Source organism: Branchiostoma lanceolatum, chromosome 8, assembly GCF_035083965.1.
Source record: "Branchiostoma lanceolatum isolate klBraLanc5 chromosome 8, klBraLanc5.hap2, whole genome shotgun sequence".
Taxonomy (NCBI): domain Eukaryota; kingdom Metazoa; phylum Chordata; class Leptocardii; order Amphioxiformes; family Branchiostomatidae; genus Branchiostoma; species Branchiostoma lanceolatum.
The window spans coordinates 1,960,305-1,984,111 of NC_089729.1; the positions used below are offsets into that span (position 1 = coordinate 1,960,305).

General features: G+C 43.7%; 1 protein-coding gene across 4 annotated transcripts in view; it reads left to right on the forward strand.

The window, feature by feature from the left end:
* The first annotated feature begins 5,869 nt into the window (after positions 1–5,869).
* LOC136440019 (ras-associating and dilute domain-containing protein-like) overlaps positions 5,870–23,807 on the forward strand; it is a 58,485-nt gene continuing 40,547 nt past the window's right edge. Inside the window, exons 1-3 of one of the 4 annotated variants that reach the window (XM_066435762.1) lie at positions 5,871–6,018; positions 21,835–22,038; positions 22,533–22,680. The gene's annotated coding sequence lies outside the window, so the exon portion shown is untranslated. Of the gene's footprint in view, positions 6,019–19,895; positions 20,033–21,834; positions 22,681–23,807 lie in introns of those variants that run through there. The other 3 variants (XM_066435763.1, XM_066435760.1, XM_066435761.1) reach the window with 3 other exon arrangements.

Sequence of the window (23,807 nt, forward strand, 5' to 3'; positions counted from 1 at the left end):
ACTCTCTTTTAGTGAGACAAAGTTGAACGGTAACCGGTCGTTTCGCTACATGGCCAGTTTGCTACAGTCATTTCGCTACATGGCATAAGTCGTCATACAAATCGTTTCACAATTGAGTAATTTCCAACACAAAAAATGGGCTTGCCCAAATTTTCGACTGATCAGTTCCAGCAAGGACATTATGTAATGCCCTTGGTTTCAGTCTTCGTCAAGGAATGAGCAATCCACTTATTCTGTGACGTCACGTTATGCAGATAGAACGCGTGACTCGGTGAGCAGTGGATCAGAAAGTTGCAGAAAGTCTATGGCGCCCCCCGCCTCAACCCCTAGAGGCCACACGGTCAATCGACTCATTCTAATTGCAATTTGATGACACATTTTTCGATGCTGCAATTTCCAATCTTTGAATGTAGCACAGACTTTGTGTTTGTGTGTGTGTGTGTGTGTGTGTGTGTGCGTGTGTGTGTGTGTGTGTGTGTGTGTGTGTGTGTGTGTGTGCGCGTGTGTGTTCTCACGAAACATACTGGAATCAGTGGACGTGCGGACGCTATCCGTCAAGTGGAGTTTGTGTCGCCTTTAATACTGCAGCGAAACGACAAGGGACAGCTCTCCATTCGTCATCCGGGGACTTCAGGGGTGGTTGTGACGTCACTAGCGGGAGACGATTTTTCACTTTATGAAGACCGATGATATTTACATCCGGCGGCGATCCGACAACAGTTCTACACCCATCTACTCGCATTACAGATATCAGGGTTGCTTGGAACATTTAAACTTTAAACCAGAACACCAACTTGGTGAAAGTTCAACCACAGGCGAGTCAGAAACACGAATGAAAACAGCTTATAACGTTACATAAAAGACTGTAACGTTAACCACGGAATCAATAACGCAAACCTCCCCTGAGAAAATCGAAGATTAAATGTCAGTTCCAACATTAGGAAATTAGTATCGCTTTCTCGCGTGGGTGCTCCGAGTCTCCTGGCGGCTGTTGTTCCTGCAATTACGGCGCGATTAGTTCCCGGCTAACAGATCACCGGTGTCTCAGCCTGCAGGTAACGGGCCCCGGGAGACAGGGGTAATTGTTTGCGGCGGTAGATGACGGAGGGAGTTGTGTCATGTAGGCAATCTGTTGGAACGAAACTTCCCCGAATGTTTGGCGTCCTATGATGAGGAGTCTGTTGATCTTGATCTGTAAAGTTTATATCGCTCATGATGGAACATCAATGAGGCATTAAGAAGCGTAGATGAATCATTATTTCTAACTTTTATGCAACAAGTGCTTGTTTTTTTTGTTTTTTTTTGCCTGTGCTGCATTTCTTCACCCGTGGTTTGTCTGGCTCTCTTGCAGAGTCTTTGTCCCCCCCCCCTCTCTCTCTCTCTCTCTCTCTCTCTCTCTCTCTCTCTCTCTCTCTCTCTCTCTCTCTCTCTCTCTCGCTCTCGCTCTCTCTCTCTCTCTCTCTCTCCCCCCCTCCCTGCCCCTACAAAATATTGTATAGATATTTTCATACGAGACAGGGGTACAGGAAGCCGCTCACCTGTTTTGTCCCAGATCTAATGGACAAGACGGCACCGAGAATAGATAAGGATACACTTGGGTTGTTTCATCCTGTGCGCCATTGAACGGGACAAGGGTGACCGGGTTTATTTATTGCCAGCAAAAGGCCAACATGTTATCAATCTCTGCCCTTGTCTTGATGTCACAGATAAAGAGCTTTCTCTCAGGTGTATGACGACTGTGAGAAAGCTCTGTATCTCCTTTGATCACGTCGGTGGTGAACCCTGGAACCTTTAAACCCCTCAGCGGTGATGGACCGAGCAAGTCGACTCGCTGGTGTGGATTATCTTATTCATTGAAAGTGAAGCTTCGAAGGCGTTAAGGCTCTGCATACCTTTGCCACAAATTAAAATTGATGAATTAATGGATTCGTTGGTGGGAGCCATTGTGATACGTTCGATTAGAAAGTCCTTGGTGGGAGAAGGAGGGGTCGTCCAAAGATGCGTTCAGCTTTTAGATCTCATTTTGTGGAGTGGTTGTATGTCCCTGTCTGCCACACTGGTGAACAACCCAGACCGATAAGTAGCCAGTTGCCCTCGGTCAGAAGTAATTTCTACAAGACTACCCCACGCCGGCTCAGACAGGGAGAATATTTCAACAGAGTTTCGCCACCATGGGGTTTTATTCGCAGGCGCTTATTTCATTAACCGTACCGTGGTTCTGCCGAAGTCTACGAGTCATACGCCCCATAGGGATGCCTGGTAGAGTCTAGGTGAGAAGCTAAAAGGTGTTCTATATAGCCGCAGTTACTGGTATACATGACCTACATGTAGTTGCCCCCGGTCAGAAGGTCTGCTGTACATCAGGGTGATGCATCGATGTCTGTGGTGAGAGTGACACTTCCCATTCCACCCCGGATTACCGTGTTTTGTACACAGCTTGGCTCCGTAACGCGGGAATTAATCCCTCCAGCGACATCGATTAGCGTCCCGGGGGATTAGGAAGGCCACTCGATCCACGGATGGGAGTTCACGAAAGGTCACGCAGAGTATCGCGAGATTTGTGTCCGTAAAGTTTTTGCTGGTCACCCTACAGATTTATGAATAAATAAAAGATTTTGCTGGTCATGGATTTTCCTGTGGTGACGTTGAAGAAAAGGGCACGCTTTCTGAAAATACGCAAATTTCTCTTTTATTTCGGGGAAGCCCTCTGTATTCGTTCGCTTTCTATAAAGTAGAAAAAAAACTTGCCTATAACTTCAAACTGTGTTATCACTAGGAACAGCTTTAACCCCTGAGTTGCATGCAGTGTGTATTGTTAGATATTTCGCCATCGGGTTTTCGGACTTTAACAAACATGTCGTTAACGTTACATTGTATCATTTGTTTCCTGCGTATCAATTACCTTTGTTGTATTTGATACAATTATTGCATTTCAATCAGTACATATACATGACAAATTAAACAACAACAGATACACATTTAAACCGCGGATCCAACGACAAACGATAAATACTGCAACGGATGATACAAAATAATAAAAAAATGAATAAACATAGGCTAAAGTAGCAACACAAATAATATCACGATAGGTCACGCAAAGTATCGCGAGATTTATGACCGTGGTATCCGTGAACTTTTTTCCACTTGCTATGCTGGTTTCCTTTCAGGAAAGTTAGCACGAAAGGTCACGCAGAGTCTCGCGAGATTTATGATCATTAGACATAGGAACCTAATCTTGCTTATCTGTTATCCTGTGGTGAAGTTTACATCAGATACCACGCATGATATTTATGACTGACAACAGTAATGTCTTTATTCCATTGTCATTTGGCCTGCAGTAACGTATACTGTGATTCACTTTATCTTCAAAACTTCACGGTGTAAAGAAAATGGACATTTGCACTGAACTTTAACTTCACGGTGGCGGCAAGTGATTTACACAACGGATGTGCGAAGGAATCATAAGTAATTACAACATGTTTTTCACGGTGATGATAAGTTCACGGTACAGAGGTGACTGTGAAAACAGTGAACATAAAGTTACAATGAAAAGAAACAAGAATTTCAGTGCATGACAGACGTGGGTGAAGGTTAGACATCGAGAAAACAGTTACTGAAGCAACTGGATAGATTTTTGAAAAGGTCAAAACCGTCGGAGATTAGAAAAGGCTATTTCCAAACTCTACCCAGTTGCTTGAGTAACTTCTTTTATACGTATACATGACAGAGGAAGTTTTCGTGTCATTTTCATCAGTTCTGGTGTTGAAAGTCACCACAAAACATTGCGAGGTACCCAAAGTACCCCAAAACAGCTTCGGATTTTTGTCCAATCGTCGCCCATCCTGCGATGACGTTAAGGGAAAAAGTATGACGATAATGGCGCATTTCAGTGTTTTTTTATCTATTAGTTCAGGTGTAATAACGTTAACTCGAAAGGTCACGCAGCATGTCGCGGGGCGTGTGACTGTGGGGCTGTGACGTGTTTCCAATTGTGGCTTTACTCCGTGACGTAACTACCTAAGGTCACGTAGAGTACCGCGAGATTTATGACGACCACGTCTGGGAAGCTTTTCCCGCTAATCTGTTTCCCGCGGTGATGTTAAAAGGTCACGCAAAATATCGCGAGATTTAGTGCTGTGTCGTTTTTTACAATCGACTCTTGCCCTGCAGTGACGCTCGCGCGAAATACCACGCGAGAAGTTACGGCGAGATTTATTGAGTTTGCGTTTATGAACCTTTTTCTGCTTATCTTTTTTGCTTCGTTGACGTTAAAAGCGCAATTTTCTTTTGTCCCGCGGTGACATTGACACGGAAGATCACGCCGAATATCGCGAGATTTATAGTTACGGTCTCCGTGGCGCTTTTTCAGGTGTTCACTCATTTAGCTCTTTGAAGTGACCTTGAAAAATCACGCCAAACATCGCGAGATTTACGGTTATGGCGTCCGCAAAGCTTTTTGGTGTTCGGTTTCCCTGCGGTGACCTTAACACCAAAGGTCACACAAAGTGTCGCTTGTTTTATGGACGTTTGTTTTATAGTAGTCACTTGTCCTGCTCAATCATCAATCCCTTGCTTGCCTCAACTTTTCCTTCCCTGCAGCATGCGCAACTGCGGTTGCTTATTGCAAATGCAATGCTAACCTTACCCGCAAGACGACGCTGCTACACTTCTCATTGACAAGATCTCAATTGTCAGATTTTGCAGAACTCGTTCTCTTCAGCACGGGCCATCTGCAATAATAAAATGATCCGCTAGATGCTGCTGCAAGTTAATGTGCCTGCAATAAAGCACGTGCAACATTTACTACTAGTAAATTTCTTTACGAGATCTTAAGTGCAACGGATTTTTCTATGACATACTGTAGTACCAACTGATTGTTTTGCGTACAATTCAGAAAGTGTATTTACTTGTCGTGTGCCAATGTTCCATTCCCTGCAGCTTGTTGCTAATTAGGTGCAATACTAAACTTTCCCGCAAGAAGACGTTGCTGCATTATTCGTTGAAAAGTCAGCTTTTATAGAATTCGCTCTCTTAAGCGACGGAGATCTGCAATACTAAAAGGATCCGCTAGGTACTTCTGCTACCTAATGCACCTATAATAAAGCACATGTGTGACATGTATTTGAATTCTTTGCGAGGGCAGAATTTCTCTCTTTTTGTCATCTTTTTTTCACAAATTTTCAACTTATGATAACTTTATAATTGCATTTTATGTACATTTCAGAAAATATATTCGAACTTTTCTGGAACAATGAAACCAGAAAGTTCTCTGACACAAAAGCAAGCAGGGCCACGGTCGTTGCGTGGTTTTCAGTCCTTGCCAGAAAACACCTCGTCCTTCTGTATCAACGGTTTGCCCCCTAAGCTTACCCCCACCCCCCGTATTAACGATGCGTCCCCTGAGGTTAGCCTAATCAAACACCCGTTCCCCTGTATTAGCGGTTTGCCCCATGAGCTTACCCCACCCCACTGTATTAACGATGTGTCCCTTGAGCTCACCTCCACCCCCTGTATTCAAAAAAACGGTGTCCCCCTAGCTTAGCCTACGCAAACACCTGTCCCCTGTATGAACAGTTTGTCCCCTAAGCTTACTCCCATCCCACTGTATTAACGGTTTGTCCCCTGAGCTTAGCCCAACCCCCATGTATTAACGGTGTGTTCCCTGAGCTTACCCCCCGCCCCATGGTATGATTCTGAATCAACGAGTTGGCCCCCCTAGCTTAGCCTACAAACACCCGTCCGCTGTATTAACGGGTTGTCCCCTAAGCTCACAACCGTCCCCCTGCATTAACGGTGTATCCCCTGAGCTGAGCCTACGCAAACAGCCGTCCGCTGTATTGTTGCGCGGTGCTCGGTAGCGGAGACATGTATCGCCTTGTAATAGTGCGGACTGTGTACCTTGGAGCCGCGATTGCACGGCGGGTCAAAGGTCACTTTATACCGACGGGTACCAGTCAGTGTGTCGGACGTAAACGTCGCCGCTCCGCAGGTGTGCCGACGTCAGGGAACGTCAGACAGGTGAGTGGAACGTGAGGAGACGTACGTTATAGTGTGATTGTATGGCAATTCTCCAGACATCGGTCTGAAACTTACCGGAAATGTCTTGAAGTCAAGTGTCGAGGTGGATTTGATACTTCTAGAAACATGACGACAACATGTGTGCTGTATGCATGTGGCCTCATGAGTCTGAAACATCTAGACTACATACCTTACTCTAGGAGTTGTTTTAAACCATCTAGCAAATACCTCAGACACCGTAGACTAATTTAATGATAGTATAATAATGATAATAATTGTATTTGCAAGTTCTTGCCCGAGGGCTAATTGCAACATGAAACAATACATAGCAAGGGTATACTGTGCAGATAGTGCGAGTTAACAATGTTGACTAGGAGAACACATGGCCTGTAATGTACGATGGGTTTAGAGAAGAACACTTTTTAAGCACGTTAATGTAAGGCTAATGATAACACTGACATGTGTTGTCGTTACGATTTAGACTAATGTTCTTGGCAGGCTCACTGTTGTAGGGGTGTGTTCAGGCAGTTCAACTTCCGATATTGGTGTAAGGATAGCTTTTAGCCAATGTGATACAGGCAGCCTTGTGTTTCAGAATGGTATCATGGTACTTTTTCAAATGTGGGTCGTCTGGGTTCTGTACGACCTTCATGATCACTATGTACAGGTTTAACAATTCAGGAGTCCAGGATTCGATGATTCCCTAGATTGACCACACACACTCCCCCTACACACACAGTGACACACACACAGTGACACACACACAGTGACACACACACAGTGACACACACACAGTGACACACACACAGTGACACACACACAGTGACACACACACAGTGATACACACACACACACACACAGTGACACACACACACAGTGACACACACACACACACACACACACACACACACACACACACACACTCACACACACAAACACAGTCACACACATGTATTCCGCTTTAGTTTCCTTTCATATACTGAGGCGCGTTTTGATTTTTAAAAAGAAGAACGTTTGACACGAAGGCTTCAAAAGAAAGCCCACTTCAAAAGAAAGTCAACGTTTTGATTGACAGCTGTGTGGCACGACAGTGTGTACGTACATGGCGGGAAACACGCCCGTCCTCTGACCCGTGAGAGAAAAATCAATGGCGACTGTTGGTTTAAGCAGAGAGAGTAGCAAATACGTCCTACGTCCTTACAACAGTTATAACATGATCCCCATCCTCACATGACACATCATTCGGGCAAAGTTTTCTTAAAGGCTTTGCAAAACGACTTGATTATTGTAACAATGCTTCGACAACGATGTATTCGTCTAAACCAAACAAGAACTTATAAATATTGGACTAACCCGATATTCGACTGTCCAACTCCAGTCTGCGTCAAGGTATGAACAATCCACCTCGTTCCATGACACAGGCTGGAGTTGCACAGTCAAAATATTTGAAATCTGGATATTTAGTCCAGCAACCGACACAGATGGTGTGCTATACCGGCTATATAGATACAAATACAGAAGCTGGTGTGTTACGTCAAGGGCGGTTATAACGGCTATACAGATACAGATACAGAAGCTGGTGTGTTACGACGGCTATGCAGATACAGATGAATTTTCAAAGAAAAACTCATGGTATTAAGCGAGACGATAGAATACGGCGAGCATGACTGTGTGGGAAACACACACGTATAACCGACCAGCTGTGGGGTCAACGTCTTCATGGAGTCAACTCATAGATTAAAACCTTAACTAAGTAGAAATGTAACTGTTTGCGCACAGATTACGTAGGTATGAATAACAAAGCGCTGGACAAGGCTGACAAGCTGAAGGTGATTACAACAACTGTCTTCAACTGGCGGACGAGAGCAGCGCCAGGCGGGCTGGCGTTATCAAGGCGGACCTCGAGTGTAAGAGTCATCCGGCAGCTCGCTGCAAGCATCCCAAGCAGAACCAGCACGTCTCCCTCGAATTGGTGCCGCTGGGGAAGACGGATGCCCAAAGTGTGTGGGTTTCAGATTCGCAACCTGTCATCCACCTTAAACAAATCCACGCGAAGGCTACCGTGTCAACCCTCCTCACGCCGATGTAGGAATTGACACGGTCACCATACTCGATCTGCATTTGTATCTGTACTATGTATATGTACTTATGTATCTGTTCTATGTATCTGTACTATGTATCTGAATACAAATAAAGATAATACGAGTGGTTGCCAGTGATACGTAGACAAAAAGTGGGTTCGATGTAGTCGCGGACACGACTTGGGTCTAGAACCTGGCTTCGCTTTGTTTATTATTTTTTTTTTTTGTCTGCTTATTAAGATCTCTATTAGCGTTCAATTGTAAAAAATTTCACATTATTCTTCCAAAAGTCCACTTGTTCATTGACTTGACTTGACTCATGTCGGGTGCCACTCTACCTCGGCCACCCAAACCACCAAGGCCAGCCTAGAAGCTTCGGCCCTGCATGTCATGGCCTTCCCCGTGTCTATAACAAAGTCAAAGATGTACAATGTGCGAAGTAAAAAGACGTGGCTTTGAAATCTTCTTAAAGAAGTCAAAAGGCTATATGTCATGATCAATATCTTGCATGGGCAGCAATTTTGGCTTAGATACTTCTGGCTGACGTGAAAAAGTCACTGGTGTCCTGGATAGGGTTGTGCAAAGAGCATGTGACCGGGCAATACGGTCAAAGACTTAGTAGATATGCCATATAGACTCAAATGTTTACTTATATAGATTAGATGGTATTAATGGAAAACTGATCAGAAAGGAGATAAACTGGCGGTCTCGAGCTTGTGGTTTGGAGAAAGGTTAATATGACGTACAAGTTTAAACCAAAACAAATATTGTTTCATGAAGAAAAGAAATTGGCATACATGTATGTCACTGACCGTGGCTGTACAGCATAAGTCTCGAATTTCTTGATATACCTTTTTCTTAGTCTCGTATTTATGTCGTGATTGTCCTCAAGTTAATCGTACATGCACTGGTTAAGGTTTGAGCTCTTGGAAAGTCTTATCTGTTTGAAGCAGTTCGGTTTCGCCCAGCTGAAATCGCAGCCCGTTTCTCGGATCCACTGCATGGCTATGCTTTATTAGATACCCTTGAGTTAAATTGGATTTTAAGGCAACCGTAATCTTAAGACCAACAAGCTCATGAAAAAGTGGAATTCCAAAAGGAATTACAGCGTGCTGGTCTGAGCAGTTCTGCAAACACGGTGTAGTCTTTGTTGTCGCTCGGTGTGACGTCGTGGTCCTTGAGTTCCCTTGTAATCCAGTCGCGTTTGTCGCACAATTGGTTCACACCAGCCTTGTATGGGCCCCTGTCTCATATATGTCGCAAGACAGTCTTAGGACAGTCGTGGAAGCGTCGTATAGAAAGGTTGTCGTTTAGAACTTTGTCGATGGTTGATAATGTCATAGCCTCCCTTCGATGTTAGTCAGTCCCATTTTTTTTTTTTTGCTTGCTTATTTGTTTGTTTGTTTGTTTTGAAGCTTTATTTAGTCATGAGAAACTCAAATCCACAGGTAGTCCGCTTTTCATTGAGGTCATGAGATTGAGGAAGAGGTAAGGGTCAGACAAAATAAAACAGAGATACGGATTACATTATCAAAGTCCATATGGCTGATAAATCTATAGATCGTTCTGTTTGGTTCGTTAACATATTTCAGTGTTAGTCGCTCCGTCTTTAGCCTGAGTGCCAGCCTTTTTAGCTTCCGTACTCTACCCAAGCTCCGCTCCTCGCCCATGGCCCTTGGCGAGGAGCGGAGCTTGGGTAGCGTACGGAAGCTAAAAAGGCTGGCACTCAGGCTACTCCGTCTCTGGATGTGATTCCTGATTCCGCAAGCAACTCGAGTGGAAGGTGTTGAAAAACTTGAAACGTATCTGATCTGCGACATATATTTGCCATGTTTAGTGGCAACATTGTTTCACCTTAAACATCTGTCAGACCTTACTGACTATTTTAAATAGAGGTCAAAGTGAGGAGAGTTACAAAGGTCAAATTCTACGCCTTGTTACTTGAGAACGTCACATCCAGATGGAGAATTTCGCTACATTTCACGTCCCATGTCCCTCATGAGTCACGTTGCCATGGTAACGCTTATCGAGTTTAACTCGTCCCGACAAAATGGCGGCGGTTTGTGTAACTTGGTGCACTGAAGCGCACTTGACTTCTGACCTGTCGCGGAGGTTGCGGGGGTCAACCCAATCATAATCCCGATATGTGACCGGGACGAGCAAACATGGCGTACAACTATAGTGGCATCAAGCAACTCAAAATTCATAAAAATTAATTCAGAAATCATCTTTCTAAACTGATCAACTGAAATGTAGAACTCAAACAAAAGATAACCATCATTAAAAACTTACTGTGGCTTACTGTAAATGTACCTTAGGCTGCGAGATAGAATGCTCGAACAAAATTGCATCATACCATATCACATCATTAAACGATGAAATATCAAACATTGTCGTATTGTATTGCATTATATTATATCGTATAATATCATACCATGTCGTCTAAGTACGTAATGTCGTACAATACAATACCATGCCATGTCATATGTCACACATCATCTTTGATGTTTATCTGAAATTTTGCATACTAGTTTCTCTGATAACGGTAATTGGGCATTCAACATTTTATTGCACCGTCACTTAGCTGGGGAGGGGGCATCATATGTAGCTCACTGTCCTTAGCAACCGTCACATAGCAACCGTTATGGACCGTTAGAAACCGTAGACCCTGGAATGAGATAACTTCACTTTTATTTGTGATGAAAACACGGCGAGCTCTAGAGCCAACACTTCAAACCGGTGTCGCAGGTAAATCATTGACAAAGGCTCTCCTCTTGTTTACATACCTACCTGTTCACACCTGTGTGGGCTACCTGTGATTCTGACATACCTGGCGAGCACACCTTAGATATGAGGCAGCGTTTCACCAATTTCCGTCATATCTTCACGCAATAGAAATCTTGCTTTGATACAAACAGGATGATTTGATACATGCACTTGAGTTCATGCGTTTGTTTGAACCTTAACTGTGTGGCGGCGATTCTTCGCTTTTGATTATATTTCCACGTCAAATAAATTTTGCTCTGGTGCAAACTTAGAAGAACTTTATTTGTATCCTCGAGGTTCCTTAACATGTATGCATGTACATGAACAGGTGTACCTATATACCTGTCGTCATCACGTTTCCTGTTTCTAAAGATAATCAATCAATCAACCAACCAATCAATCAGTCACCTTTATTTGGTTGGTACAAACTTATTCAACATGTCCAGTTGCATTGCAACACCCAACATTGACAACCTATCTTACGTTATAAACTGTACGTCACAATATTAACTCCTGCCGACCGCACCTTACCCCAGGTGAGTGTTTGATCGCACCTGTACCGAACACCTGTAGTGTGCTTTTACAAGCGTCTTTAAGAATGTCGCCTGGTGAAAAGAAAAGGCGAGGAGAGGTCAGGTCCTCTCGCCCCCCCCCCCCCGCCCCTTTCTGAGTGGTTGTTTTCTTACCGTGTTCGCCCGTTGTGTTACAGTTGTTTTTGTAGGGTGCTGTATTCATACGTGTGTTTTAGGTGCCCGCTAGGGTGTGTGTTTACACACGGGATAGCCTTTCTAGCAGACTTCACGGAGGGCGTTTGATAATGCCGTTTTTTCTCACTCGACAACTAATATAGTAACTTACTAACTAGCTTAAGACCGTTAGGAGTTCTCCCAGCGGAGACTTCGAGTAAGACCTAACGGTGGAAAGATAGTATTTTTATCTAATTTTTTTTCTAATTTTTTTTGTTAAGACTCGTATTACGAGATTCTGAACCATTCTGCCTGACCAGCCGTACAAAGAACAGACAGGAGCCAGCTCTGTAGGCTATGAAAGTTTTGTAGCTGCTCCGTATTCACGCCTGTAATCGTGTTGTGTACACATGTACAGAGCCAACATATAGCACCACCGGGAAGTCTGTTATGGAGGCTATTGCTTTTTAACGTGCTGTATTCACTCGACTGTTTGAGTTGTATGCAAACGGTACGGAGCTGACATATACCGCCACTGGGAAGTCTGCTAAGGAGGCGTTTTCATGTCGGACTCCGTAGTTCGGTTGTGCGCACACGTAAGGAGCCGTCGGCAAGCCTGCTGGAGACTATGGAAGCTTTGTAATGTGCCCGGTATTCACTCGACTGTTTGTGTAGCGTGCACACGTAAGGACCCGTCGGTACGTCTGCTATGGAGGCTATGGAAGCTTTGTTATGTGCCCGGTATTCACCCCCGTGTTTGTGTAGCGCGCACACGTAAGGAGCCGATATATAGCCGCCATCACGCCCTCATTAACACCCCATGATCGACCCTTAGCCACCCCGGCTCAGACGTATCTACAATGGCCCATGACTTATGACTCTGGGAGCAAACATGGCGCGCTTACAGCGGCGTTACTAGCCTGGTCACCAGTCTCTACAGGTCGACTTAGGAGTGTTTTACCGGGCCCAGTCTGCTGTATTTAACCGTTTCTGTCAGCCTTTCTTCTTTGCTGGTATATAGAGTTTTTAAGTCAAGCCCGTAAACCCATCACCGAGCGGGCTAATCTGTCTGGGCGGGCAGCCATCACTGCCAGCGCCGTAGAGACACCGGGGAGCTCCGGCGATGGTATGGTTTCCAGGCCACAGGGCACACGGGAACAAACACCGCGCGTTTACAGCGGCGTTACACGCGGCGACACACGGGAGCAACCGGAGTTCCGTTCCCTGCGAAACCAGGTTAGGGTTCCTCAGCTCCGCTTTAGTCAAGTTAACTTTTATTGTACAGGCTACTGGTTAGCTGTAGGTTACTGTAACATAAGATTATAAGTTAGTCATGTGCAGTCGAACCTGCACAAGAATTCTACTCAGGGGACAGATAAAATCTGGGCTATGTGGACAGGTGGTCCCTACAGACAAGATTCTTAATGCTTGTATCAATGGGGAAATCATCGAAGGGACCACCAAAATGTGGTCGCATTGACCAGGTGGTCCTTATACAGAGGTGGTCACTGGTACAAGTTTGACTGTATATCAATGGCCAGGTGGTCCTTATGTAGAGGTGGTCACTAGTACAGGTTTGACTGTATATCAATGACCAAGTAGTCCGTATGTTGAGGTTGTTACGAGTACAAGTTTGACTGTATATCAATGGCTAGGTGGTCCTTAAGTAGAGGTGGTCACTGGTACAAGTTTGACTGTATATCAATGACCAAGTAGTCCGTATGTTGAGGTTGTTACGAGTACAAGTTTGACTGTATGTCAATGGCCAGGTGGTCCTTATATAGGTGGTCACTAGTACAGGTTTGACTGTATATCAATGGCCAGGTTGTCTTTATGTAGAGGTGGTCACTAGTACAGGTTTGACTGTTTATCAATGGCCAGGTGGTCCTTAAGTAGAGGTGGTCACTGGTACGGGTTTTACTGTATGGCGTACGATTATTTTCTTTTGCGATATTCAGCAAAGCTATGCTAACACAGACCGGCGACAAGGATATAATGTAACCTGTCCTGTTACAGACAGCTGAAATCCGTGACGGTACACATTTGGACATTTGTGCATTTATCCACGATTTTCCAAAGAATATAATAACCTTTATTGTACTTTCATGCCCTATCCCGGGCTAAGTACAGGCATATAGATACAAAATACATGGTAACGTTCATACGATGACACTGACAGGACTCCTAATACTAATCTAAAACAATGGATCTGTAAGTCCAACCGATTATGATAATAATAATAACTTTATTACACAACAATTGTACAAGGTACAAAGTATGGCATTCACTGGTACATAGATAACATTCTATAGCCTAATTAGTCTATCTTATAAAATATGGTGTAGTAGTATGGGATAACAATGGGATTTTACAATCATTGGAGGAATTTCTAACGTCTATACATCCTTTGATATACTTCCCAATGTATACCATGCATGGGTTGTCACATTTCATTATGTACTTAAATTTGCTATTCAAGTCAGTTGAGATAAATCCTGGTAGATCCGACGATAGCATTGAGTATAGTGAATTACGTAACGTAACATCAAAATATTTGGGACATACAATCAAAAAGTGATATTCGTCTTCAACTACCTCTGGACAAAATGGACATACCCTCTGGTCGATAGGTGTATTCCAAGGCCAATTCCGCACCTGTGCATTGCTGTAGGAGAGTATATGACTACTTTATTGGTGCTGATGGCGCTAATTATGATGTGCTATACGAGCTATTTTCGTCGAGACATCACAGTCATAATATAACTTTTACGATATGTTCTGGCGCCATTTCTGCCGCCACTCGAGAAAAGATCTAGATGTAGCTTGTGATGAACCTTTATCTGTAAGTAGATGAATTGGTGGGATTATTTTGTTGGTATTTGGAGGCCTTTTGTTCGTTGCTGCGCCTCGGGCAGGCGATGCACGTTGTTGTATTCCCGGTCGTGCGTCATTGGAAACATTGAGTGGGACAAACGTATAATACAGACATATTTCCCACACCTAGGCGATATATTATGAGTCTTTTGTTGCCTTTTGAGCATTTCTACGTCTCTCTGAGGCATTGCATGTTTTTTCCGTTCCTCCTCCCTCTTGCACCACTAGAGAGAGACGTAGATATACAAGAAAGGCAACAAGAGATCCATCAAACAAACAAGCACAACCGTTACATCTACTTGGAGATTCTGGTCATGATTACATATCCCTGCCCTAAAGGGCTGAATGCAGTATGTAACGTTACGTACATGTATGCACGTAAACGTCCGTCTGTAGTATTTTGGTGGGGAGGGGTGGAAAGTGGGTCAAACGTACAGTACAGACATATTTCCCACACCTCGGTAAGTACTCAGATGTAGGTTAAGTTGCCGCCAAGTTGCCTTCCCTTTGTGAGGTAAAATAACGGAAACAAAGACCGACGGGGTGTCCCAGACTACTTGTCGACATCGCAAACATCGCGTAGACGTCCAAGGTCAGCGCTGCTTTTCACAATCAAAGGGTCTGCATACCGGTGTAATGCTTCGGGCCCCGATCGGGCAGCTTGTGGGAACGAAAAAGATTGAAAGATATTTACATCCAAAAATTTAATTCAGAATTACATGTTAAAGGACGAAGAGAAAACCAAGGCAACAAATTAAGAACTTACAAAACTTTCAAAAAAATCTATGAAAGAGAAGCATATTTAAACATTGCAAACTTCGAACATCGCAGAGCGATGTGTAAACTTCGCATCAGTGACCACTCCCTACACATAGAATCTGGCAGGCAAAACCGTACCCCTCCTAATAATAGAACATGTCAATTCTGTAACGATTTATATGTTGAAAATAATCCCACTTTTTACTTGATTGTTCCTTGTATAAAGATGAGCGGCAATCGTTGTTTAAGATAATAGAATTAGACAAGAAATGTACAAAAATGTCAAAGCAGGACACTTTTATATACCTAATGTCATGTAAGAACGAACATATAATGGACAAAGTATGTAGTCATATCTCCAAATGTTTCAGAAAGAGAGCTCTAGAGAAGAAACTACTAGATGATCATCATTTAGTTTGGCACTAGCCCACAGTTTGCATGTTTTAGTTTTTAATGTTAGTGTAGCATTTTATCAACTTATGTTTTGCATCATGTTTCTTACTGGCCACATGTGGTCTCCTGTGCATTTAGCCCTTCTGGGCAGGAATATGCAATAAAGACTATTATTATCATTATTATGAAAGACAACATGTGTGATGTCTTTTTTTTGTAATTGTAGTCATGAAATACAACAAAAGGCACAAAACGTAGGGGAATTTACTCCTGACCATATGTTGTGTATTTTCTTCGTATAAATCTTTTATTTTTCGTTTTTGCAAACAGCCCGGCCGGACCCCTGATTGGAAATTGGCCCGTATCGTAAGTCGTAGACAAGGTATTTCAGTTACCCAAATCGGATTTGTGTTACCCTTGACTTTATAATGGGAATATCATGCAAAACTTACAAACATGACTAAAAAGACAACAAAACACACAAAGCGTATTACTAAAAAGATTAGTTTTTTATCGATGAAATTCATTGAGAGCGCAGTAAAATCGCCCGGTCGCAGCGAGGTCGCCAGCGTGCCATAGTCCAGTAGGATAGGGCCCTTTAAGATCCCTTCTTTGTTGCGTATTAACATTTTTTTGTTTAAGTAGAGTTTGCGGCCGAAAAAGTAATTTCTATGGTTCGATAACCAGGCTGCACAACTGTGCGTTAAAGTAGAAAGGAACTTCTTTCCCGCAAACTTGACCTTGACCCAAGAAATATTAATACGCAAGTCATGCAGACATGAATATCCGCACAAGTTGTGAGGAACCCCTATCGCTTCCCCGTCCGTAGTTACGGAGTGAGAGGTGTCTACCCGCAGATCATCTTACCTTATCAGCACCAGTGTTGGGGCATGTAGATAGCAGGCTGCTATATAACAGCTGATAGGGCGATGATGGTGATAATACTGCTTACAACACACACCCCTTGTGGAAAAAAGGATTTAACTTTAATCCAACACAAGAAAAAGGATTGCGACTAACCAAATTTTTGACCAACAGTAGTCTTCTTCAGTGTAGATTTGGACAGGGATGAACTTTGAGGCAAAAGGCCCCTTATTTATATTCTTTTGTTTTTAAATTATCTTTCGCATTTTCCTTTGGCTCTTGTAACGACTGTGACAAAGTTATGACAACAAGAAATACATTTCAATTTTCAATTTTATTTATTTTACCAGGAGACATCTCAGATCTACGGATCTGCTTTTCAGATGACCCTGGGCACAAACATTAAAAATACAATCAGATACAAATATACAGATAACGTTACATGTACAGACATACATGTATATCACAGTATTTCAACTTATCCCAGTCAGTTCTTGAATGTTTTGAAGTATTCATATTCATCCAGGGGGCAGGTTTTATCGGTTTGACCTTTGTAACCCTCCCCACTCCGACAATGTCATTCCACCAGGTGATAAGGACAGGTAAACAGACAGGTAAACATTCTCACCTGGAGGCTCTGTCCTTGGGGTACAATAGTCAATACTACAGGTGTTCCGTTTGTTGGTTGGAAACTTAACGATTGATAAAAAGCCGACAATCGACTGTCGTTACATGTGCAGATTGGACGGTGGGGAGAAATTGAATTATATCAAACAAGCAGGCAGTTGTGTCGACAATGTTTTGTGACTAACATGTCAAAGTATACGGCATAAGGCGTCACTATCTTGTTTTACAGGGTCGATATCTCGTCGCATGGTGTGAAGGTCTTGTCGTTTGGTGTCGGTGGATTGTCGTACAGTGTTGATGTGTTGTCGTACAGTGTCGGTGTCTTGTCGTACAGTGTCGCTGTGTTGTCGTACAGTGTCGCTGTGTTGTCGTACAGTGTCGATGGGTTGTCGTACAGTGTTTGTGCGTTGTCGTACAGTGTCGCTGTGTTGTCGCACAATGGCGGTGTGTTGTCGTACAGTGTCGGTGTCTTGTCGTACAGAGTCGGCGTAATGCCGTACAGTTTTGTCATACGACATCGATGTTTTGGCTTGCAGGGAAAAGTTTAGAACCAGTGTGGGAGCCAGTGAGATCTGCCACAATCTATAGGAAGACACGAATGCAGATATTGATTACAAAATGTTAGTTGAATTCTTCGGATTCTTTAGAAAACAAGGCGCTACATATCCATTTAGGTGTTTCCTCGTACAATGCCGGAAATGTAAAAGATAGCACTGTTGACCGAAGGTTCCATACCTGTCCTTTCTTTTCCTTCCTTTCGTCCTTGAGTCTTTTGTTTGCTGTTTTTCTTTCCTTCAACACCACTGGTTCAATGACTTCTTAAGGAAACAACATCGTCCTCTTAAGAAAGCTGGAGCTTTTAGGTCAAGCAAACTTAAGACACGGCCACTGCATTCTGCTCAAACTCAAGTCAGGAGAGGCTCACTCATACATGTCTACTAGTACTACTGACTCCGAGTAGGTAATGAAAAGGGTTAAGGTAGTCCCATAGCCTTTTTTGAGACCGTAGGGGCATTGGGTTGGCCAGTAGTCATGCCGTAAGGGCAGTGGGTTGTCATCCACTGTGACTAGGGCACGCTGTTGGAAGTTCGAGCCCAACCCTCCCCTTCCACTGCCTTTTACCTCTCCAACTGAAGTCAGGTACCCATTTTACACCTGGGTGGAGAGAGGAAAATCATGATAAGTGCATTTCCCAATCCCATGATATCTAGCATCTAACATATCACCAGGAATGCTAGGGATCAATTTCTTTTTACTTTCCATTCGAATGTCTACTTAGGATTGAGAAAGAAGCATATTGTGTTTTATTGATTTGATTTTAGTATTTTTTTGCTTGTAAAAAAAGTACAGCCAGTGCTTCCCAACTAGCGGAAGGCTATTAAAAAGGGTTAGCCCTGGTAACTGAAAAAATATTCAAAGGTCAATACAAACTTTCACCAAGCACATTGAGACGTTTACGACTAAAATACATATGAAGGTGAACATAAAACACAAGACTAAAATACATAGAAAAAAATAACAAAACTAGCATAAAGCTAAAGCGCGTTTTGTGCTTAGTCTTATGCAAATTCCTTTCACCCTATTTGTCTTTTATTCCCCTTTTTTTGTGGCAATCTGCTATATTCATATCTACCCTATGCGGTCAATGGGGCCTACCTTACCTGTACAGTTGTCTGTGAGACTAGAATCGTAATTACGGGCTTATATGTCGTCTGCAGACGTGCTTTCTGCTGTAAACAGCTCAGCTGATCCGACATTATCATTCTGAACCGTGGTACCGGCAAACTAAAGCTTAGCTCTCGTCCACTTGGAGATGTTTTCTTAACTCCACTTTTCAAGTTAACAAGCTCGTCAGAAGTCAGTAATCCTACATTGTCATTCTGAACCGAACGACCTGTAAACTAAAACTTACTCTCCAAGCAGAGGACGGGTTCCGGCAGGTTTTTGACGTGTTTTTAGGCTTTTTTTGTCGGCCCTTCTACTTTTTCATTTCTTTTTGTCTCTATAAACCCATGGGTTTATAGAAACAAAACAAAAAAGAAAATGAAAAAGTAGAAAGGCCGATAAAAACGCCTAAAAACACGTCAAAAACCTGCCGGAACCCGTCCTCTGCTTGGAGAGTACCAAAATTTAGCTTAATTTCAGATGAACAGTCATGAGGGGGGAAGGTGAAAGAAATCCACTATCTTAAGTGTTGAGACTTGAGAGGGAACAAATGGTAGTGGTCGGCCAAATCAGGTGAATAACTTGTTTCTAGGAGTTACCCAGATAGAGATAAAAGTATCCCTTATTTTGTGATCGTGGAGGGAGTTTGTGGAGATTAATTCACGGTACCCCTACATATTATCTAGCTTCCACCAGGCCCTCCTACGGGTTTACGGATCGTAGAATTCTGCAAAAAGGGGAATAATTATCCAGGAGTGTCAGTCCGCCGGAAGGTTAACATTTCCCCCTCCTATCTAAATTGCTAGGGCTGAGAGAGTATAGTCGTGTTAAGTGTCTTTTCAAAGATCTCAACATCGGTGGCATCATGATTAGTCAGGGCATTCGAACCCAGAACCTCTGGGCTCTGGGCCAAACACCATAACCGTTATGTCGACACGAAGCCACAGTCCCCTAGGATCCCCTAGCAATGATGCTATCCATGAAACAGACTTCCCCCAGCCAGCAGGCCACGGGTCAGCAGTCCGCGGGGCCCGGCTTGTGTTTCACGCTTGTGTATTGGAGCCGGTGCAAGGCGTGGGAAGGTTGGGAACAAGTCAGCCGTGACGTCACCAATGAGAGCGCTCGTTCCCATGCCGCCGTCATGCCCAAGTAGCCCGACTTCAGATAAACTCCCTACATACAGGATTGGCCCAGTTTACACCAAGTCTGGCCCTGGACTGGGGGTTTGTTTTGAGATTTGTCTTTAAGAAACCAAGGATATTCTCTTTAAGACGATGTTTGCGGCCAAGGAGATAGCAGGTATGTCAGTTGTGGTTCTTAGATAAGGCTCGGTGCTGAAGGGTTCTTGAGAGACTCCTTGAGAACTGACAAGTACCTGTGAATGGTACGCATTCTTGACTTAAGGGGGGGGGGGGTCCTTGTAGCCTCTACCAGGCTCCAAGGATGGCTAGGAAAATAGTAGAAATTGGCCAAATAGCGTGAATAGTATAAGGGAGTCGGCTACGGAGAGAGGGTCCAATCTGCCACGGAGCCTGCAAGTGAAACCCTGGCAAGTTTTCTCCCTATTGTTAGCCTGGTAGAGACTAGTTCCTCTCGAGATATCGTTACAGAAAAACCTCGTCAGTTGAAATTAAAGTATCTGCGTCAATCGATATCTGTCTTAGGTATTGTGGGTTCAAATAACTAGACTTGCTACAATGTCCATTGAACCAGAAGGTCCAGGGTTCGAATCCCCGCTGTCGTCGCTCACCTGAGTTGTACACTTCCGGAAAGATTTCCTGTCCTTTTACACTGGATTTTAGGCTACAATCCACTGTTGATTGCGTTTCAAAAACAACAACAACAACAACAAAAAACAGCAGGGTTCTTTGAACCTGTACATGCCATACATACTGTCTGTGTAGTCAGTGAGACAGTAGCACTTCCTACTCTCCAAGCAGAGGTTGGTTGGGAAGATTGTGACCGTTTTATCATATGCCCGCTGGGGATAGCGGACGAAAAACGGGGCGTATAATAAAACGGTCACAATCTTCCCCACCAACCTCTGCTTGGAGAGTTAGCACTTCCTTGATCTGGATATGGAAAGATTATCTACTACAGAAGAATGATCGATAAAACGGTAACACGGTAGTCCTTGGCCGTTCTGCAGAACTGCAGTAGACCGCGCGACGGGTCGGTACCTTTCCTGTGTCAACAAAGGTGGTTCTATAACTAGTCGACACATGACAAGCATTTAGCGTTCGCTTCTGGGGCTATCGCACCGTCTGTTTTACCCATGATGATTCTGCCTAGCATTCAACGTTCAATATCTACACTTTTATATACCAGTTTACTAGGTTAGTATGTAATTGGAAAGGTTGGTATATCAAAGTTCTATGTAAGTACATGTATATCAAACTGTAATAACGACGTTTAAACCAAGTTTTAGTTTGTGTTGCTGATTAGCGGTGTCTTGTTTATTTATGTGGTTGTTGCTGTTTTGCTGTGTCTCGCTTTGAAATGAGTATGACATGTCTAATATCGTCATCAAGGGTCAGTGCGCTGCTAATACGTGTTTACAACTCGACCGTTTTGTCTGTATTTCCCGCACAGTGATAATTTCTCACGCAATTAGGCCGGACAAATGTAGTTCTATGAATGACGTCCGCGCAAATGTTTTGATTTCTGATTTTGAACATCAACAATAACAAAAGGAACAATGAAATGTGTGCGAGATAGAAATGAGATTATAACTTACTTACACATACCAATTAAAGTCGTCATTTGTTTATTTATTTTTTTACGAAAAGTACACAATGTATTATTGGTTATTACATCATGTTATCATTATCGATTGTTCAATTCTTCTTACAACACTTGTAATTGCTTTGTTTTCAGTTTCAAGCCTTTTTTTTGACAAGTTTTTCTTGTTTTCACTCCCTCGCGTCAGGTTTAGAGTGCTCAAATGATGGTATCCATATAATCAAGCTTGTGTAGGCAAATAAAACACTTGTGTGTAGAAAGCTGTTTTATCATTGCATCTTATTAATCTGTAGTAATTACGAATGAAAACAAAGTGTTTGACATCAGTTTGACAACCGTCTATTGTCGTTTGTTTCCAGAGCCGCACCAGTTCTGGAAAAGTCGTACCGCGAGTCCAGGCTGACGTCTTGGGGGCAGGTCGCACCAACCACCGCCGGAAGAACTGCCTTCACCCGCTACTCATTACGTGCTACATTCCTGAAGAGAGAATTTTCTCACCAGACGATGCTTCCTTGGTGGTGAGGTAGCTGCTGGTTTTAGCCTGCTCATCCTAAGGATTTTTGGTAAATTCTTTGAATATTCCCGTGACTGTAGAGACTAAAGTATTACAGCAATCGCTGTAAAGGACCGGTACCAACGGGTGAAGGAACCGTAGCTTTTATACATACCTTTTCGAACGACAGTGAGCTCATTTGTTTTTCTTCAAACCTACCAACAGGTACTAAGCCATTTTTTACAAATTGTGGAATAGATGTGACCCTACTGACGACTTCTTCAAAACAAGTTAACGTACTGGAGTGTGCCAAATGCAATAGCAGAAAATACCGTCAGCAGAAACACAGGAAACTTAAGGAGAACTGATTCCCGAAAGTACCTGTGATGTCGTTGTGAGGAAGACGTATCAAGAAATCAGGAATTGAACTAAAGATTTTAACTTACTCTTATTAAGGAAATCTTGCTGCCAACTGCCTACATGCAGAACAATTCGGTTTTGGTGTAACGTTCCAAGGAGGCTGTGTAAGGAGGTTTTCAGACAACCATTACACCGTTTTAACAGGACGATTATGATGCGTACAAGGGGTCCTTGAAGCCCCCATGTCTCACCTGCTGTCGTCACCTGTGTCTTTGATCGCAAGACGTCGGACAAGAAAGGGACAAGGTCTTACAGCCGAGAATTCGGAGCACGCAGAACATTTCCCCCCAAGGTGAGTGAAGATGGGCCGAAAACAGGATGTTTGGATTGGTCTTACATTCAGATGTGTGGCGTCGTCTTGACGTAACGGTTAGGTTGTTTGGCCCTGAACCCCAGAAGTCCTGGGTTCGAGTCCCCTAACATGCCACCGATGTTGTACCCTTGGGAAAGGCACTTCATGCTGCAATAATGGTGTGGTGCAATAATGGGTACTTGACTTCGGTCGGGGAGGTAAAATGTGGTGGAAGGGGAGGGAAGGGCTCTGATTTCCGATACACAGTGGATAATAACCCACTGCCTCTACTGCCTCAAAAGAGCTTAGGGATTACCTTTACATTCTTTAAGATACAGCCAAGGCCATATAAGTGGGTTAGGTCACCTGATGTTGATTTTATCATGTAGTTTTCTGACTGATATGTTGACCATGCAGCGTGAATGACATCTGACCTTCTCACCTGAATGTTACGCGCGTGAGTAATGTCTTGTGAGGACAGACATGGGGGAGGGGGGGGGGGGGTGTTTGGCAGGAAAGCCACCGTGAAAGTCTGTCACCGAAGGTGGTTTGAAGTTGTTTACGGGGCTTGAGGGCTTGAGACCCGAGCAGACCGAGTGAGGCCACCCGGTACCCTAAGCTTCCAAGAATAACCACCCTTCGGCGTAACACACCAACCGTGCGCTCTCATAATTAACTTTTAGGCAATCCGGCGTCCGACTTTGTGAAACGAATAATTTGACAGAAATGCTAAAACGATAACAAGTTCAGGATAACAAATTACGTCCTCGTAGATCGCTTCTAGTTCTACTAGCCTCTACTAGGCTCCTATCAGCAATCGCTGAAAAATAGTAGAAGTCCGCCACGTGGTTCGTCTATTGGGCTCTTTCGACCGAACGACTCGCCTAGCATACTATCTACTCTACTTGGCCGATTTCTACTATGTTTCCTGCTATCTGCGGAGCCTGGTAGAGGCTACGTTGCCACGCTTCACGGGAAAAGGCACGCAGACCCTCTAAGACCTGTGGACACTTGTGGAGCCGCCTTTTCCAGGGCTGTGACTGTTTAGTGGACCGTTCGCGGCGAGATCCGCGCCGGGATTAACGGCTTAGAGGCGTCGGTACTTAAACTGGAAACGCCTCTTTCCC